This window comes from Populus trichocarpa, chromosome 7, assembly GCF_000002775.5.
Source record: "Populus trichocarpa isolate Nisqually-1 chromosome 7, P.trichocarpa_v4.1, whole genome shotgun sequence".
NCBI lineage: Eukaryota > Viridiplantae > Streptophyta > Magnoliopsida > Malpighiales > Salicaceae > Populus > Populus trichocarpa.
In genome coordinates, this window is record NC_037291.2 from 1,575,179 (window position 1) to 1,581,693 (window position 6,515).

Genomic DNA, 6,515 nt, shown 5'->3' on the forward strand with positions numbered 1-6,515 from the left:
TTTTTTCTTTTTAATTGTTTTTTAATTGATTCGTAACATTTGACCCGGTCTTGTACCAAATTGAATCCCAAATCTCAGTTCAATAAATATACCTACAGGCTTCTTTAATGTTTAATCTTTAATGTCAAAAGAAAAGGTTGGTAAGAAAAAAAAAAAACAAAAAGAGAAAAGGGGCTGCGTGCTAATGTTTGCGGCATCTGAAATAATAATAAAAGTCTTTTTTTTTTTATTGGTCAATGCTGAAATGGCGATGTATGATCGCATCCCATCTTTGTTTATTTATGGAAATAGTTATCGAACTTATTTATTTATTTATTAAAGTGGATGCCTGGGCTAATTTGCGCGCACCTTGACATGAGTCAATCTAAGTTAACTCGAAAAAATTAAAAAAATACATTTGAAATTTTAATATTTAATATGAAAAAATTAAGAAATAATTCATGTGAATATAGACTATATATATTGTAAATAACTACGCTTCTAGGATGTTGGTTAGCAGGTTAGGTATAAACAATTATAACTGTTTCACACCATTACTAAATTAAATGAAATAACAGTTTCTTTTAAATTTATATATAAAAACATAACTCATTATCATAGTTAGTAAACCCAGATCGACCCGGCGGGTCGACTAGGGACCCGGTAGCTAGACCGGTCCGGTTAGGCAAAAGAACGGTCAATGCAAAAACCCGGCAAAACCCGATCAACCCGGCGGGTCGACCCGGGCAAACCCGGGTGAGACCCGATATATATATATATATATATATATATATATATATATATATATATATATTAACTTTACTAACAATAACAACAAAAGTAAAGTTAAAAGTTTCTGCCCTAATTTCTTTCTTTGCTGAGCTTGAGAGTTGTCGGTGGAGGAGTAATCAACGGCTATTGTTGATGAGGAGATGAAACGGTGTTGCTGGGAATATCGATGGACGGGGGCTGTTGATGGTAGGTGTTGGTGTAAAAGATGGCCTTGTGCGAGTGGTGTTGATGGTGGAACTGAGATGGAGAGAAACCATATGTATGGGATGAGGAGGAATGGGCATTTATTGTTTGACCGAAAATGAGAAAGCTAGACGAATTGATTGTCCTCTTCATGTGTGAAGATAGTAGTGAAATAAATGAGAGAGAACTCTCTGTTTTTTGTTCTGTGAATGGGAGATTTGATGCAGCTACATGGAGAAAATGTGGAAGGTCACTTTGTGCTTGGAACTACCTTCTCTTTTCAAAAACATTATTCATCTAACAACCCATCTAAAGATGTCTATTATTTTCAAATAAAAAAAGCATTAAGAAATGGATGCTGGTTGATATATTATTGTGATAAGTACACTTATTCACAGCAAGGAATGAATATCTCACCCATCACCAAGGTTTTAATTTGTTTTATGGATTCTCATTCAGAGTTTGATGTTGTCACATGATATATCATGTTAAATTATTTATTTTTAGAACAGCTAGTTATTTTATTATTTTTATTTTTAATATTTTTAAATTATATTAAATGCTTGTTTATTTGAAGATAAATACACATTTTAATCTATTAATGCTAATTAATTATGCTAGCATATATGTTAATGTGATATTTTATGTCAAAACAACTATATTAATGTGTGTCTTGGTTCTTGACCCGAGTTGACCCACTAAACCCATGACCCGGTCATTTTACAAGGTTAACTACCGGACCAGGTTTTATAACTATGCTCACCATAAATTAACTTGATAAAATTCATAAAAATATTCATACTATAAAATATATTTTTATTTTAATAATTAAAATAACACTAAAATAATTAATACTAAACAAGAAAACAAATTCTCATTTCACCGAGACATTTCGGTCTCCCATCCTCTTAAAGAATTCCATAATGATCAAGTGATGAACAGTCTCTCAATGAGTGCTCTTCTCAGCATGATCCCGTAAGTCCTCAACAACCTTTCTTCCCTTTCATTCGATGGAGTGAAGCAGGAAATGATCACTTGGCAGATAAAGTTGATGTCCTCTGCTGGCCTCTCCCTGTCAAATTTCTTCCAATTCAACTCAACTACACACTTTGCCCTCTTCACCTCCTCCCAAAGCTTTCCCCCAATCTGAGGAGGCCCTAACAATTGTATTCCGGAAGCCAGATCTCTCATCATGCCGCTGCTCATTAGTATGGTGGGAGAGAATGTTGTAGAGTGGAGAGGAGAAAGCCTGCTCGTAGGCATCCAGCATCATCACGTATCTCCCGAGAGGCTTCTCAGAGGTCAGTTTCTCCCATGCCTCATCAAGGGGGAAGGAGCTTGGTCCGATACCCAACTCTCGCAGTGGTGAAGAACCTCCTCCGGAGGGACGCCGTTGCCCGCTGAGTCATTGCACCTCCATACATAATCTTCGATGGCCCCTTTCAGACCCATCTTCCTCCTGATACCAAAAGCCCGGAGGACTGGGCCAGCTGTAGCATCATTATTAAAATTCTTCATATAGGAACGGTGAAATGGCTCCTCAGACCGGCGGGTAGTAGGGGAGCCTCTCTAGCTGTAGGAACGGTGAATTGCCTCCTCAAAAGGCTTCCAGGCGGCTTTTCTGAAGCATCCGCAAGCAATCTTATTGCATCTGAAAAATTTCCACCGCCCCTATACTTAATACTATCCAAGGACCAGCTAGCCATCTCTCCCCCCGATCACCCGCCGCGTCTTGGCCTCAAACTTACTACGGGCGTGGGGGATCGACCCCCCCGGCTGCTCCCTGACCGGCCTCAGAACTCCAGCCTCAGGTTCCCGAATAGCAATCCCACGTTCCTGGCCATCATTTCGACCTTCTGCCTGAGTGGTTGGGGCGGCTTCCTCCCCACCACTTGCTTGACCAGTACGCGCTCGGTGTCGAGTAATGACGCCAGCGGCGTATTGGCCGGCCCCCCGACCTGCTCTGCCTCGACCCCTACCAGCACGAGGGATAGGAGGTCGGACCTCAACCTCCTCTCGAACTTCAACAACCATTTCTCCACCTGCCGCTGCCAAGTAGCGACGAAAGGAATTCCCCACCCTCGGCTCAGCCACCTGAACCGCGAAGGCTATCTTCTGATGAGCATAATCAAGGAGGAGCTCCTTACGGCCATCTACTCGGCAAAACTCATACATGTGGGATTCCCTCACTTCGTTGGCGTACCTGGTACGCACCATCTCCAGTAATGACTCGGACAGGGGGGCGGCCTCCTTCTCATCCCGCCGGCACTCTTCCTCATACTTCTCGAAACACAATCTGGTAAGGTCCTGTTCATCCATCTGCTTATACTCTGATGCAGGCCTGAACTCAGTATCAAGCCTACTGATGTCACGCGCCAACTCCGCCTGCTTCATGGCGATCTGAAGCCTCAACTCTGTTATCTAATCCTCTAACTCAAACCTCCTTCCTTTCTTCTCCTCCAAAAAATCAGAAAGTTGTTGACTGAGAATGTGGACCAGAGCGACAGTCCCAACTTCCTGCCCGGGCCTAGCCCTCTTCCTCAGAGTTGCCTGCTTCTGAATGGTTCCGAGCTGCTCTGCCCCCTCCGGGGTCCTCAGCCAGCCACAGAACTTGAAGAGCTGAACCAAGGTGCAATTATAATTCTGATTCCAGAAGAAGCGTCTAACCCCAAGGGCGAAGATATCATCCCTAGCAGCTTGTTCAGTAATGGCGCAGACGATCTTCACACAACTGATGAAGCTCTTGACGGAGAGGAAAGAATCCAACAATGACTGCTGTGTCCACCCATCAATGGGAAAGTAACTGGAGCGCAAGGGCTCCAGGGTCTCAGCCAACTGCCTTGCGAGATCGTCCTCAGCCCCAGGAAAGTAATAGTTATGTGCAGGCCCAGCCATTGTGAACTGATGAGAAACAGGATGACCTGAAAAGGAAAGATAACAAACACAAAACAACAAAACACAGGGAGGGAGAGCGATAAGAAGAAAACAGGGTTAGATAAAGAAACTATAAGTGTAACGAAAGGCAAGGGCGGTGAGTCAAACGTGCACCTGTGAAATTTACATTGATATCAGTGCATTGGTAAATGAATAATTATTTTTTTAAAAAAAAAGAGGCGAGGATGAAGATGAACTTGGCAAGGCCAATTAGTTATTTCACTTTAATGGTGGTTGTAACTGTTGCTCTCCCTTAAACTTACACTAATAAATCAAGAGATATAGCAATCAAATTAATTTTTTTTCTTTTTATTCTAATCTCTAACAATAATTATATATTAAAAGAAACTAGAAATTATACATGTTATCTCAAAACAATTCAATAAATTTAAATGTCAATCAATAATATAATTCTGAACAAGAAAAAATAAATACTTGAATCTGAAAGAATTAAAATGATAACGTTACTTCTCACAACGTGCTAATGAAGATGGTGTATATCCCTCTTAAATCGAATTCAGGAGTTTAGTTCATAGTTACTAGAAAATTGACAAAAACAGAGAAGATTTCGACCATGTTTCAGTTATGTTCTGCTCTATTTATCCTCTCCCTTGGCTACAGAATTTCTTCAAGATTATTAGGAAAATTATAAGTCTTCATGATACATAATTTTTTCCTTCTTTATCTGGTCCTTAAGGTTAGATAAATATCTCATAATTTGTGTTGAAAACTTACTCTCATGCTATCACACTTTGTTGTAATTCCAACTTTGCTGCAAATTAGACTTTGTTACTGACTTGGTTTCTTGCAATATCCGACCATCACAGCTGTATTAATTCATTCATGGCATGTTAAAGGTTCGATTTGCAACTTTTTTGGGTCCTAAGACCAATCGTTTTTATGTTAAACTCTCAGTCGTAGTGGAATGCTTGATATCATTAGTTTCTTTATTAGATTAGGAGACCCATCTCACCCTTCAGATTGTGTCCGGAGTTTGGCTTTCAAAAAGACTTTATCTGACTTGGAGTCCTTCATGAAAGTTGTATTTAGATGAATTTGAGCTTTTAAATTGCATGATTTCAATATCTAAAGCTTAAGATATTTCCATTTGAATATCTAGTGTGAAAGCAGAGAATCCTACTGCTAGTAGGATTCTGACCCGAGTTTGTAGATCTGATTAGAGATCCAAATGAGATCATATTTTTGTCCATAATACCTTCCTAGAAACCTTGACATGTGTACTTCAACTTAGATTAAGCCCATGTTCTCATTTGGGAACTCTAACTTGGAAAAAAACTTGTCGCAAGAAGCCAGGTCCAAAGCATAAAATACAGAATTTCTTATCTTTAGCGATTAATTCACAAGGTCTTTTAGGCATGCCAAACTCATAAAAATAACTTCCAATAAACTCAAATAAGCTCAAAATACATTAAAAATATTAGTGTAAAAGAAAAAAAAACATATGTATATTTTGCACTTATCAACTACTTGTGGTTTGCGACAACTCAGTTTTGAAACAATTATTCAAAGCTGAAAAAAACATTTCATCTTTAGATAATCTTTGTATAAACCTTAACAAACTCTATATTTATCTAAGAGGATCTTAAAACTCTCTAAAAAAATTTAAATTTATTATTTTTTTCATGTGTATGTGTTTCGAGAAACCCAATATTTAATAGCCCGTAAACTAGACATTTCATAAAGAACTGCACATATAAACGATAAGGAGGGCTTCCTCTTCCTCAATATTATAAATCATATTAAGCATTGTTAATGATTCCACTTCGCCATTTTATGGACAATAGAGGAATTATGGAGATTGAAGACCCAAATCAAGGATTTCATTTCAACTGCTATGGATAGTAATAGTACCCTTTGAAGGGGAAATTAAGAGGATAAATATTTTCAAAGGGGCTAATTAATCAATTTCAGAACATTGTTACAAGAAGAAAAATTTTCAACAAACAGAAAAGGTTGATACAACGAACATTTTTGCGGGAATCATTCTTCGCCCACGATTACTTCTTTTTGCACCTCTTGTTGCTCTAAGAATTCTATTCCTATTAATAAACTTATTAACTATTTTCTTTTCATCATCATCAGCTTTCAGTTTCTTTGCTTCTCCATCTTCAACTTTACCATTCTCTTCACTCTTAACTTCATTAGCTTCATTATGCTTCCGCTTAAGGAAGTTAACAAGTCCTTCAAGGTCAACATCAGTATTTTCACTTGCCATTAGTTCCTCTGCTTACGTTAGTACTCTCCAGTCTCCACTAGCCCTTCAATTTCATCATCGAGACAATGAACTTTCCACGCTATGATGGCATGGAAGATCAAACCAGGTGGATTTGTTAGGTGGAGTAATTTTTCGAGTTCCAACGCGCGAAAGAGACGGAGAAACTTCCCATGGCCAGTTAGAACTTGGATGGTGATGTCCAATTATGATATCAACATCTCAAACATCGTCGGGAGGGTGTCAATTAAGAAGTTTTCACGTACGAGTTACGGGCCTTCGAGATACCAAATGTTTTTTTGGGGATCTCACAAATCTTAAACAACCATAGAGCATCCATGATTACATCGAGGTGGCCATTTATCTAAAGAACAAGTTGTGTGCTTCGTGAGTG